Here is a 14,187-nt window from a genome sequence, read left to right as displayed (position 1 = left end):
AGTCCACTCAGTCCTCCTTCTTGTTCAGCCAATTACTAAGACAAACTAGTTTGTTTACATTTATGGGAGATAATTCTGCCAGCTTCTTCTTTAAAATGTAACCTGAAAGTAAGAACAGGCATTCACATGGCACTTTTGTAGCTGGCATTGCAAGGTATTTACGTGCCAGATATGCTAAACATCTGTATACCCCTTAATGCTTCGGCCACCATTCCAGAGGACATGCTTCCATTCTGATGACGCTCATTAAAAAAATAATGCATTAATTAAATTTGTGACTGAACTCCTTGGGGGAGGATAGTATGTCTCCTGCTCTGTTTTACCCACATTCTGCCATATATTTCATGTTACAGCAGTCTCGGATGATGTCCCAGCACCGGTCATTCATTTTAAGAACACTTTCATTGCAGATAGGACAAATTCAAAGAAGGTACCAATGTGAGATTTCTAAAGATAACTACAGCACTCGACCCAAGGTTTACAAATCTGAAGTGCCTTCCAAAATCTGAGAGGGATGAGGTGTGGAGCATGCTTTCAGAAGTCTTAAAAGAGCAACACTCCAATTCGGAAACTACAGAACCCAAACCACCAAAAAAGAAAATCAACCTTCTGCTGGTGGCATCTGACTCAAATGATGAAAGTGAACATGCATCAGTCTGCACTGCTTTGGATCATTATCGAGCAGAGCCCCTCATTAGCATGAATGCATGTCCTCTAGAATGGTGGTTGAAGCATGAAGGGACATATAAATCTTTAAAAACATCTTTAAAAACAGAAACTACTAGATACCTGTGCAATTACAGTCATATTGAGCTTAGGTTTCAGAGTGGTAGCTGTGTTAGTCTGTATCAGCAAAAAGAACGAGGAGTCCTTGTGGCACCTTAGAGACTAACAAATTTATTTGAGCATAAGCTTTCGTGGGCTAAAACCCACTTCATCAGATGCATGCAGTGGAAAATACACTAGGAAGATATATATATATACAGAGAACATGAAAAAATGGGTGTTGCCATACCAACTCTAACTAGACTAATCAATTAAGGGCTATTATCAGCAGGAGAAAAAAAACTTTTGTAGTGATCATCAGGATGGCCCATTTCAAACAGTTGACAGGAAGGTGTAAGTAACAGTAGGGGAAAAATTAGCTTGGGGAAATAGTTTTTAGTTTGTGTAATGACCGGGGTGAAAGTAAGTTGAGTGACTTACCAGTACGCTGGGGCCAGCTCTGGCCCCCGGAAGGGGCGGGGTCTAGGGAGGAAGGGGCAGGATTGAGGGGGAGTCAGAGCCAGCCACTGCCCACCCTGTAAGGTAAGTGCCCCCCCTTCTCCTCCTCCTTCTCCCCAACCAGGGTAGCACCAGCAGCCCCCCGGCGTTCTGGGGGCTATTTAAAGGGCCTGGGGCGCCCCTGCTTCTACTGCCCCGGTCCTTTAATTAGCCGTCGGAGGCCTGGGGAAGCGGCGGGGCTCCAGCGGCTATTTAAAGGACTGGGGTGGCAGAGGCAGCTGGAGCCCCAGTCCTTTAAATAGCCCCTGCTACCCCAGGGTTCTGGGGGCTATTTAAAGGGCCTGGGGCTCCCCTGCTTCTACTGCCCTGGTCCTTTAAATAGCCCCCGGAGCCCTGGAGTAGCGGCGGCGGGGCTCCAGCGGCTATTTAAAGGGCCGGGGCGGTAGAAGCAGGGGAGCCCTGGGCCCTTTAAATAGCCACCGGAGCCCCGCAGCCACTACCCCAGGGTTCCAGCAGCGGGCTCTGGAGGCAATTTAAAGGGCCTGGGGCTCCAACCACTGGGGCTGCAGCCACAGGCCCTTTAAATTGCCCCCTGGGGAAGCCGGGCTGCCCCAGTACGGTGCACTGGCTCTTGCCGGTACGCCATACCGGGGTGTACTGGCTTACTTTCACCTCTGGTAATGACTCATCCACTCCCAGTCTTTATTCAAGCCTAATTTAATGGTGTCCAGTTTGCAAATTAATTCCAGGTCTGCAGTTTCTCATTGGAGTCTGTTTTTGAAGTTTTTTTGTTGAAGAATTGCAACATTTAGGTCTATAATTGAGTGTCCAGGGAGGTTTGTGTTCTCCGACTGGTTTTTGAGTGTTACAATTCTTGACATCTGCTTTTAAAAAACAAAGCAAAACCACAAAGCTGAATAACAGCATTCCACAACTCTTGATTTAGCTTTTAACATTCAAAAGAAAAATCCAAAGCCTGCCTCATGTTTCTCCCAATCAGAATTGTTCAGGTGAGGGGTGCTTTTCAGGAACAGGAATTAAGATGGAAATTAATATGAAACATTTCAAAATAAAAGATACTATATTGAGATAGGGCCAGTTTTATCTGAAGGTAAAGCAAGAAACATGAAAGAAATCAACCTTTAAAACTTTATATAACAGAAATAATGGGGTGAGGGAGCAGAAGGCTTGAATGAAAGATGAAAAGATCATCTATAAACCATTTATATGACTGTAGTTGGTACCAGAGAAAAAATCATGGGGTGGCAGGACTGTGAAAGGAAAGAGTGAAATGTTTATCGTCTACTAAGAAGTGATACCACAAAATGGAAGTCCTCGTTATATCTGTAAATTCCTCTCAAACCAAGGCTTCCAATCAAATTCCCCTTTCTAACCTACAAGGCATATTGTTATCTGCAGTGCAGATCTCTATCGGATATTGTATAATCATTCTGTGCACCAAACTTGCAGTGACATCAAAGAGAGTCCTATGGACAGGATATAAGCAGAAAAATAAATAGCAACATCTGGAATATGATTCAGAGAGAACTGTGATTCAGTTGACTATCTCAAAGATTTTAAAAAGACATTTCACCCCACGCTCATTTCAGAGTGTAGGGTATTTATTTATTTATTGGTGGATTTAAGAAAATAAGAGAATAGTGCAGATGCTCTTGCTCCACTTTAGTTGCAGGGTATCACTGACTTTATTGCTTTTCAGCTAGAGATAATTTTAAACAAGAAAAAAGCAAGACAATATAGTAGTTAGAATGGTGTTTTTCTGGCAGATCTAGAAAAAATTATTCTTGTGGCTTTTTAATGATAAAAAAATGATGTGAAAAGCAGCCAAAACTAGTTCCTTAACAGTTTCAGAACAGTACAAATAAAGAACAATGAACAATTGTTTCCACTGTATTAAAAATCAAAGTACAAACTGCTCTATCTCTTCATAATGAAAAACTAGCTGTGTTTCCCTTCTGTAGTAAAACAAAGAACTATTTATAACCCAATAGTGCTTACATAATTTATGAACCTCTGCATTTCCTTTAGATCAATCTTGGTCATTTGGCTACAAAACTACTAACAAAAATGCTACTTGAAGCCTCTTTTCTGTATAAAAATAAATGCCAATAGCAAATATCCCACCGGGCTAACAATGCTTTGGACTTATGTAACACTCTCCAGATGACATTTGAAAGGTGTGTTTTACAAACATTACATTAATCTCACAACACCCATGTGTACCAAGTATTAGTCTATTTTACAACAAGGGAAAGTGTGGAACAGAGAGATTAGTGACTTGCCCAAGATCACACAGGAAAGTCTGTGATGACGGCAGGAAAAGAACCCAGATTTCATCCTGTGCTACAATCACAAGATTATCCTTATCCTCTAGAACAGTGGTTTTCAACCTTTGGAAATCTCACACAGAGTCTGCAGAACCCCAGGGGTCCGCACACCACAGGTTGAAAACCACTGTTCTATGGTAATGACAACTGTCAAAGTTTGACTCAGACTCACAATTTATCAGACCACTCTGTTTTATTAGCAAAGCTTCTCTGCTAATACATTTAGAAGTGAGCCCCCCGAGTGGGGCTTGTGTCTCTTAATTTATACAGCTTGCTGGAGAACAAGTTACAGAGAAGTTACAGACAAAAGAGGAAAAAGATTTTAGTCACCACCCTTCGAGATCCCTGAGACCAGTCACGTATCTTCAATTACCTGCCACCCTTAACAATCTCCTTTAAGAGCTTCCAGTTAACTTAACTAATTGCCCTTCACACCTTCCATTCTGAGGGCCTCCAAATTGTCAAAGTTTGACTCAGACTTACAATTTATCAGACCACTCTGTTTTATTAGCAAAGCTGCTCTGCTAATACATTTAGAAGTGAGCCCCCCCGAGTGGGGCTTGTGTCTCTTAATTTATACAGCTTGCTGGAGAACAAGTTACAGAGAAGTTACAGACAAAAGAAGAAAAAGATTTTAGTCACCACCCTTCGAGATCCCTGAGACCAGTCACATATCTTCAATTACCTGCCACCCTTAACAATCTCCTTTAACAGCTTCCAGTTAACTTAACTAATTGCCCTTCACACCTTCCATTCTGATGCCTGCTTCTTAGACGTGCTGGCTCTATCTTAATTGCTTCTCCATTCAAAAGCTAACCGTCCCTACGTGTGCTGCCTCAGATACTTTGTAACATATTTTGGCATGCCCTCTCATATACAATGTATCAAGCATGTCCCCTTATACAACGTTATACTTATACAATGTTATACTTCCACACAACCTTTTGTGGACCCCTTGGACATAGTCTGCAGACCCCCAGTGGTCTGTGGACCAAAGGTCGAAAACCACTCCTCTAGAAGTATTAGAATCTTCTACTGAAGGATTTTTTTTTAATTTTTATTACAACAAAACATGGTTCAGAAATGGGTCAGCTGCTAAAAACGTGCTAAACAAGAAGCAAAATTAGCCCCTTTCGTACTAAAGGATTTGTTTTCAAGCTGTTAAAAGAGCATTCATTAGGAGTTAGCAGCCAAAATCATGTACAATATTTACAAATTTAAGAGTAAGAGAAAGTGAACATTGACTCGTTACACTAACAATACTGAACGTGTGTTTGGATTTTTTAAAGTTTTCAGGTTTCATATCTTGTATAGAACATCAATGTAATTTCAGTTAAAATAGTCAGGGTTTGTTGGAAGGAGGTGAAATATGTATACTAACTGAAGTACCAGAAGGACTAAGAATACATACATAAGATGAATTCTTTGGAATACAAAGGTTATTTATATTGGAGGCTGACTTTTTTTGCTGGGTGAGATTTTTCCAAAATCCATCTATTACTTTACCACTAATGTTCATAAAATTTGTGTCAGAGGGACCATCAGTGTTAGTGGGGTCTGAGTTGGGTGTGGCTCCTATCACTCAGAGCATCAGTTGAGGGAAGTGGGAGAGGCACACTTCAGCAACACAAGCCATTCACTTATGTCCTCAAATCTAGATTTTTGTCTTGAAATAGAGGAGTATCTAATAGTCTCTTACTAGTCCAAATTAAAACAATCAAAACATAAACCTATATGTTATATAAATATTGGACCAAATCCTTTATTGCCTCTTATTCAGGGCTGTATTATGCCATCAGTTTTTAAGTACATTTCATCATTAATTTCAATGGGAAAGACTACTTAAAAATTATTGGTATGATATAGCTCATACTACTCAGTTTTTAGTCCTCCTAAAGTCAGTGGGAATTCGAGTAAAGGCTAATATAAAAACAGCAGGTGGAAAAATATATGATGTTTTCTTCATGATGTTTCCAACAGATTGTTTTTGGGTATTTAGTCCCACCATGGAGCAGGCCGGGAATCCATTGGAGGATAGGGTCAACTTTACGGCAGTTCCTAATCTCAACTGCCTTTCTTAAAGGGTCTGAAAAGTGAATAGATATTTTTCCAGATGCAAAGGGTGGTTATCTGCTAGTGTTACATTGTCTTTCCAGCTATTGCTACAAAAAAGTAGTAAGTCTTACCACCACCTCTTATAGCTGAATATGATGCACAGAGAATTAAACTCTACTGTTAGAAATATTGGCCCAAATTCATCTCCGAACATGGCCACCTTGGTTAACTGGTGCCATTAAAATTACACTGGGTTGTAGTGAGAAAGTATTGACAGTCTTTTGAAACAAATGTTCTTTTTATTCTTTCCCTTTGAGACTGCTATTTCAGTAAGAAAACAAAACAAAGCCGAAGCACCTTAGTTTTTTGTAGTTAAAATATAACAAGATTTTTAAAAAAATGAAAGATTACAAAATGAAATAGATGCAAATATATTCACGCCAAATATAACCCGGCCTGGCTAAGTCAATAAAGTGGATTTATATTTTTATGGCAGTAGCAGTTATCAGGTTTATTCAATAAACAGTCTGTTTTGAACAGCCTTTACAATCAGTTTGGTGCAATACCCTAGGGGTGCGATTATCCAATAATATACCTACTCCTGCTTCTACTTTTCTGCTTAATTACATGTCATAAATCTTTGTTCCTTATGTAAATTAGTAATTTTGTACAAAACATAACAACAAGGCAGCTTTTGCATATGGAACTACGCTTCATCTGTTTATATAATATTTATCTTTAGTGGTGCTCCATTCAATTAAAAATATTCCCTGGCTTCTACCAGGTGGAAGCTTGCATACTGTTGCAAAAACAGTCTCTTCACCAGGTAGTTTATTCAGCAAAAAAAAGCACTGGTGAATTTTACAAGTTTGTTTCTTAGATATGCAAAATGTGCTTTATAAGTGCTAATTATTAGGCATTTTGCACAAAAATCTGAGCCAAACCCTTCAAAGTCATTAAAATATGCAATTTACCAAACAAGAACAAAAATAACATAAAATTAAAGTTTGTAACAAAACTGCAAAATGCTGTTTGTCTCTGGAAAGGCCATCCGATGAAGTGAGCTGTAGCTCACGAAAGCTTATGCTCAAATAAATTGGTTAGTCTCTAAGGTGCCACAAGTACTCCTTTTCTTTTTGCGAATACAGACTAACACGGCTGCTACTCTGAATACTAATGTTGTTTGCCCTCTTCTCCTCCTCCAGATTTTTTTTCACTCTAATCTATATATGCTAATTGTAGGGAATATAACTTCTGGAAACAAAATTAAGAGGATATACTGACAGTATGTGGGCTGTAAATGGAACCTGATCTATTTTCAGCATGATTTTAAAATAACCCTGTAGTTGCATGCAAATTGTAATATAAATTCATGAAATCATTTTTTATTACAGTAGCATCTAAGGGTTCAAATCAAAATCAGGGTCCCATTGTGCTAGATCAGGGGTGGGCAAACTTTTTGGCCCAAGGGCCACATCTGGGTATGGAAATGGTATGGTGAGCCATGAATGCTCATGAAATTGGGGTTGGGGTGCAGGAGGGGGTGAGGGCTCTGGCTGGGGGTGAGGGCTCTGAGGTGGGGCCAAAAATGAGGTGTTCAGGGTGCAGCAGGAGTCTCTGGGCTGGGGCAGGAGGAGGAGGAGGAGCAGGATGAGGGACATGCCGCTGCTCCTGGGAGTGCGTGTACGCACGAAGCGGTCCCCGACCCTGCTCTCTGGCTGGAGCACGGGAGCAGCTGCAGCTCCACTCCCCAGCGGGAGCTCGAGGGCCGGATTAATTCGGCTGGCAGGCCAGATGTGGCCCACGGGCTGTAGTTTGCCCACCCCTGTGCTAGATACTGTACAAACGTATATGTAATAGACAAGGTTCCTACAATGAATGTCCCAGTCCTACAAATTATTCCATGTGGGTATATCCCTGCATTCATCTATCTGAGCATAAGGTTTGCTCACATGGTGCACCTGCCGAGACTAGGCCTAATTTGAAAAAAGATGTAACAAATGACCATGACAAAGTAAGGAAGTAGGGAGATAATGAATATAATATCAAATAGTGGCATAGTTCTTGCACAACTTGGTGGTTCCAACTCATCTGAAAGACTTTTTTTTAAATACATAAAAGTCTGCAGCACTTTCTAATCATCATTTCATGTCAGCAATTAGGACATATATGGGTAACTTTCTAATCTATCTAACTTTTTATACCGTCACTGTAATATCTGAGTGCCTTCCAGTACTGCATTAAGCTACATGACTGCAAATCTGTCACATTGTTTGTGCTCCCAGTGGAGTAGAGTTTCTTGTTTTGGTAGTGGTTTTTTAAAAATACACCTGTTTCTATGTGTTATATTAGAGAAGGTAAGGTCAAAGAAATGTGCTTTGCACATGAAGCAGAAAGTGATGCAGTTTATGATAGTCCTTAATTCCCAGAAGAAGGTTGTTTCCCACAGATAAGCTTTACTCTTATTACTAAGGTTAAGATTTTGTCATAGTTATTTTTAGTAAAAGTCAGGGACAGGTCACAGGCAATAGACAAAAATTCACAGAAGCCCACAACCTGTCCGTGACTTTTACTAAAAATAACAGGAGAGGGACTTCCCTGAGGGGGATGGGACTGAAGCCCAAGCCCTGCAGGGGGGATAGGACTGACAGCCCGAGCCCCACCATCCGCAGGGGACTCCAGCCCCCACTGCAGCCATTGAAAGCTCCAGCCCTGCCATTGCAATGGGGGCCGAAGCCAAAGAAGTCATGGAGGTTCGTTATGGAATCCCTGACCTCTGTGCCTAAATCATATCCTTACTTATTACTGTTCCTTCGTGCCAGAGGAACAAAGTTTTCAACTGTCTTCATCACAGAGCTTTAAATAACCTTTTAGGCATCCTGAGCCCAGGCCACAGAGTGCTTTGAAGATAAGGACTGAGACCTTAAAGTTGATTCAAAATTCTATGGGAAGCCCATGCAAAGAGTAGAGAAAGTAGGTGTGATGTGCTCATGGTAGCCTGTGTTGCTGAAGAGATGCGCTGCAGCATTTTGTGCTAATCATAGTTGTGCAAATTTGAGTTTTCTAAGTGCTAAAGGTTTCATGCCCGCATCTATTGCATTGTGGTAGTCCAGCTGAGAAGTGACAGCATGAATAACTGTGGCCTGATCCTTGTCCTCCAGGATGAGATGGAGTCTCCTAGCTAACCGGAGATGGTAGAAAGTGTTATTTGTGGCTGTTGTAGGGTGAGAGCTCAGCTTCAGCAAATCCACGAGTACACCTGACCATGGATTGACCTGACCAATTGTGGATGTGAAAACTTCAATCACAAGGGACTGCAGGATGGCTGCAGACTCCTCAAAATACTTTCCTCTGCTGACCAGCATCACTTCCTTCAGTACTATTCAGCTGGATTCAAATCAGTGACTTAAAGGTGAAAGGTTTCAGAGTAGCAGCCATGTTACTCTGTATCCACAAAAAGAAAAGGAGGACTTGTGGCACCTTAGAGACTAACCAATTTATTTGAGCATAAGCTTTCGTGAGCTACAGCTCACTTCATCGGATGCATTCGATGAAGTGAGCTATAGCTCACGAAAGCTTATGCTCAAATAAATTGGTTAGTCTTTAAGGTGCCACAAGTCCTCCTTTTCTTTTTGCGAATACAGACTAACACGGCTGCTACTCTGAAACCTGTCATTAGACTGACAGACACCGATCCCCAGCTCGTTTTCAGAGCTCTTACAGCCTCTGCTCCAGGTTGAGGGGCGAGCCTGGCGGCAGCTGTGACCACACCGAAGTTTCTTCCTCAGCGGCTACCCTCGGGCTCTTTGCTGCCAGCTCCCTCTCGGCGGGGAAGGGGGAAGTCCTGTTTTCCCGCCCGTGGCGATCCCCCAACGCCCGACGTTTGTCTCACGCCATTGATGACCTGGTACGTCCCAGGCCGAGGCCCGGCCCCTGGCCGCAGCCAGCCCCGAGCAGCATCAGCTAACGGCCTAGCCCTGCCCCCCTCTCGGCGGTTAGTGCCGGGGGGGCCCGAGTCTGCGCGCGCCCTCTGCAGCGGCTGCCGGGCGGGGCGATGAGTCTGGCGCCAACTAACCCCGCCCCGCGGGTCTCGGCCGCTCAGGCTCAGCCAGCCCCGCACTCGCAGCAGCCTGAGACTCGCGTCGGGCGGGGAGCCGGCAGGACCATACTCGCCGGGTTGGCTTAGGTCACGTGCCTCCTCTCCACCAATAGTTGCGCACTAGTGGACGGTGTCTCCCCGTGCCACTGACTGTTCCCCAATGGTTGCCCCGCCCCCAACGCGCGGAGCGACCAGAGAGAGGATGAGAGTGCGAGATCTCGCGGTAACTGCCCGCCAGTATTTAAGCTCTGAGGAGGCATAGGCTCGGTCTCTTGTCTTCGCTCCCCGTCCTGGTGGGTGAGGTGACTCCTCGGTCCTGCCGCCCCGCTGAGGGCCGCGCCGGCTGGGCAGCAGGGACCGTGCGGCCTGACTCCTCCATGGGGAGCTGGGCCCGGGCCGGCGGCGGAGCGCTCCTCGCCCCAGCCTGGCGGGGCCGTTCCGCCCGGTGGGGGCGGGGGACGCCGCTCCGGGGACTCGCGCGCGCCTCTCCGACTCTGCCCCGCCGCCCCGGGTCGCCGGTGGATGCGGGAGCCGGATGCGGGAGCCGGGTGAGGCTGCCGCTCCGGAAGCGCGTCCGACGCGGTGGCAGAAAGGACTGAGCTCTGCGGAGGTAGAGACGGGCCGGCTCGCGTGTGCCGGCGCCTTGCCGCGGGGGGGTGACGGGGCTGGCGGCGAGAGGCCTCCACCCCAGGCCGGCTCGGGCTGACCGATGCGTCCTGTGCCTGCCCGCGCCTCGGATGGCTCCCTGGAAGCGGGGGGGTTGGCTTGTGCGCTGGGCATTGTTAACGGGACTGTGCTGCCCAGCAGGGCCGTGGTCTTTCTCCTAGCAAACGCTGGCGATATTACCGTAACAAACTAAAAATCTTCATCCACTGATCTCGCCCTGCGCTTGGCTCCCTGAACAATTCGTTTCACAAACTGCGGAGTTAACTGTTATGGCAAAGTATTTAGCATCTTTTTTTAACGGAGTCTAGTCCTGTGTCTCACTTCAGAGAGACACTGGCACATTGAAATTAACATTTTGATAGATAAACTGCTCAATCTGCATTAAATTACTGTGTTGTAAACACTTGGAAATCACGGGGGGAAGCAACTTGCACAATTAATGTTCATTTAACAAATTGCATTTTGTCTCCATGTGGACAATTAAAATTGAGTACTGTAACCCGTTTCATTTACTGGTTCTTGTCCATCACACGGTGGATAAATTCTTCAGCAAAGCTGTCCATTGATTCGTTTTTTAAAAAAAGGATAATTTCTGCTGTGTATTGGGTGGGGGTTTTTTTTGGTTTTTTACTCCGTTTAAAATCGTGTCCCTGAAACCTTTAACAGTGATTCTTGTGTGTAACTATTGCCATGTGCTTTAATCGTTACACTGCTTGAGTACCTCATGTATGCTGTTACAATATGTATCTATGATTATAGTGAAAAGTTACTAAGTTTTGAAAGGTGAACTTTCACTTTTTAGATATTTAATAGCCACGTTAAGTATGAATTAAATACAAAATTATCATCTTTAGAATAAGAAATCTATTGCAGAAACATGGCTGATATTTTTTTAACTTACTAGGGCTGACCATGGATTAAATGGCTACCAGTTTAGGAAAACAAATATTTTTTTCTGAACTTGAACCATTGACTTTTTGCTTTAGAATCTGAATTGATTATTAATAGTTGGATTGTATACTAGGGATTCTATGAATAAAACCTAAATTATGGCTGGCTGTTATCACTAATTTTAAAAAGTGAACTTACATTGCTTATCTATTAAAAATGTTGAACTTTACTATGTTATGTTTAAAACATATTTAACGTGTCCTTTAAAATATTGTGCAGATAAATGGTCACACGTGACTGAAATGCTCATGAAGACACCTCTTAGGAATGAAGAAATTCCTCTGCTGGAAAGTAAGGCATTCTAATTGAATGAAAGTTAGTAGTTTGCCTTGATGGTTACTTTGTGGTAGATAGTTGGTTGATAAATTGTAGGAATTTTTATGAAATACCTACAAATCAACACTAAATTACAGTGAGTTTGTTGAGAATAATGTTAAAGGAATTTTACGATTAGTAATATTTCCCCTTTTTTGCTTTGCCCTCTTAAGGCAGACTGTGCTTTAGGTGGCCAACACAGAGGGGTATAGTAGTTCTCTCTAAAACCCAGAGGTGAGATTAAAACTCTTCTCTGGATCCTGTCGGGAGGAACAAACTCATGAGAAATCCATTTAATGTGTTTCAATTCCTTTTTAAATAAAATTGTATCTGTTTTCTTCAGGTTCATTGACTTGAACCATGGGTGCTAGCATCAGATTACCATGCTTAGCTTTACTTCATGGTGTTAGGGAATTACTTGTGATCACATGAAGCTTTTCCTGGTTTCAGAGTCCTCCAGAATATATTTACAATTATCAGGTGCCTAGATGTACTTCATAGAACTTGCAAGACACTAACATGAATCTCCTTGAATGTGAAACTACCCTTAAAGAGTGACACATTCCCAGGTATGTAATGTAAATAGGAGCATCAGACTGAGGTGGGTGGGGACATATTTGTCACCAGTTGAAGTAAATTTGTGTACCTAGCCAACTTTCCAAGGCGCTTTCATGGAAACTTCTCTGTGTCTCAAGAGAATAAACATTTCAGTGTAAGATTGTCTGGGAGTCCTCTGCATCATAACTTTCTTTTGCAGTGAATGTTTACTAGTAATAGCTGACAGTGTAATTCACTTTAGAGCTATAATTCATGTCACATGACTACTCAATTCAATTTATTGGCATAAAGTAAGCTATAAACTTGGTAGCTTGACTTTCATTCTTGGCTCTCTGAATGTTGTCATAGCACTAAAAGGCCTTGTCTACATTACAGCTAGATTTGCTGATTTGGCTCAATTTTAACATACCTTATAGTTTAAATCCTAGTGTGAACACTCTAAAATTGAAACCTGGCTTAAACTGATTTAGCTGACCTCCACTTTAATTGGAAATGGCTGAGGAAAGCTGGAGGCATGATGACAAATATATTGCAATTGTGAATTATTTTGCTGGTGATTAAATTTTTTTTTCTTCCACAGGGAAAAACAAACAAAATATAAGGGATTCAAACTTGCAGCTCCTGCTTTGGTGAAAGTGTGATAGTGATTAGAGTACAATTAAATGATTATGGATGAAATCAGTAATGTATAATGTGTAGAAAAACAGTAAGATAAGTAATGGCTAGAAAAGCACAACAGTTGATCACTTCAGTTTGCATGGTTAAATTTTTGACCCAGCTCATGTTTCAGTTCTGAAATGGAATAAAACTAGTCATTCATCTTTGAATTTACTTTGAATAAGTTGTCTGGGATTTTGAGACAAAATTAGTGTTTGGGGAATATTTTTTACACTATATTCAACTAATAAAGAATTTTGAAGTACAATGTACCTGGGCATTTTTGCATACAAATGCAGCAGAGCATTTGAAGCATGAAGAGGAGGAAGTGGATGAACCTGAAACATTAGATACAGTTCCTATCCCAGCATCTCATTGCAGATGACTCAGACCTTTTCAGGCATTAGTATTTCTGCTTACACCTTGCATATCTGGGTTACAATCTAGGCAATAGGCCACTTACACACTGAGACAAACAGGTCACTTGTGGTCCACAGATTGAAGCTGGAGTAATTTAGTGGAATCTGCCCCAACTGATAATTAATGACTTGGGGAAACCCTGTGTAGTCAAAATATAAAACAAATTACAAAAAAGCATAATTTACCCTAAGATGCTAAAATTAACCTTTGTTTTAGGGTAGAAAGACACACCAACCTTAGTCACCTTTTGTGAAAAGTCAGTCTTCATAAAACTTGAAGACACCTTAATGTTTTCATGCAAGTGGTTTCCTACAGACATTTACGTAGTAAAATAGAGAAATGTTTGTGAAGTGCTGTCCTTACACTTATTCCAGTTGGCAAATGAAGATAACCTGTGCTTCAATCCTGTGTTCTTTGTAGTGGCAGGCCATAAAAGAGTGAGTTACAAGCCTACTCTGTCACCCTATAAAGAAAGGGGTGGAGCATGCTATTGTATTGTCTTCCTTAGTCTCAAAACTCATCTAATGATCTTGCAATTGTCCACTGAATTAACTAGATAAAGTAGTATAACCAGGCATTTGCCTATGACCAACAGCTTGGGATAAGGGGGTTCAGGTTGTGGGAGGGAGCTCTGGGCTAGGGGTGCAGGAAGGGGCTCAAGGCTGGGGCAGGGGATTGGGGCATGGGCTTACCTTGGGTGGCTTCCAGTAAGCAGCGCAGTGGGGGTGCTAAGGCAGGCTTCCTGTGCCCTGGAAGTGGCCTGCAGCAGGTCCAGCTCCTAGGCACAGGGCCCACAGGCATAGGAAAAACTATTCTCCCCCTACTGTTACTTGCACCTGCCTGTCAGCAGTTTGAAATAGGCCACCCTGACTACTGCTACAGAAGTGATTTTTT

The 14,187-nt window shown here is 42.7% G+C and overlaps 1 long non-coding RNA gene and 1 other non-coding gene across 5 annotated transcripts; both read left to right on the top strand.

Annotated features, from left to right (window-relative positions):
* Positions 1 to 9,862: 9,862 nt before the first annotated feature.
* Positions 9,863 to 13,141, top strand: LOC144264173 (uncharacterized). 4 transcript variants are annotated; one of them, XR_013345968.1, is made up of 4 exons: positions 9,863 to 9,949; positions 11,563 to 11,634; positions 12,109 to 12,227; positions 12,797 to 13,141. It is a non-coding gene; the product is annotated as an uncharacterized LOC144264173 (long non-coding RNA). The 4 variants fall into 4 exon arrangements; XR_013345966.1 differs by having other exon boundaries at positions 9,895 to 10,019; XR_013345967.1 differs by lacking the exon at positions 9,863 to 9,949 and adding an exon at positions 9,971 to 10,274.
* LOC144264452 (small nucleolar RNA SNORA26) lies at positions 11,819 to 11,936 on the top strand. Its single transcript, XR_013346055.1, has one exon. It is a non-coding gene; the product is annotated as a small nucleolar RNA SNORA26 (small nucleolar RNA).
* Positions 13,142 to 14,187: the final 1,046 nt, after the last annotated feature.

The sequence above is a fragment of the Eretmochelys imbricata genome, chromosome 4 (assembly GCF_965152235.1).
Source record: "Eretmochelys imbricata isolate rEreImb1 chromosome 4, rEreImb1.hap1, whole genome shotgun sequence".
Classification (NCBI taxonomy): Eukaryota; Metazoa; Chordata; order Testudines; family Cheloniidae; genus Eretmochelys; species Eretmochelys imbricata.
Note: the sequence above shows the minus strand (reverse complement) of the source record. Positions and strands in the feature narration are given on the sequence as shown.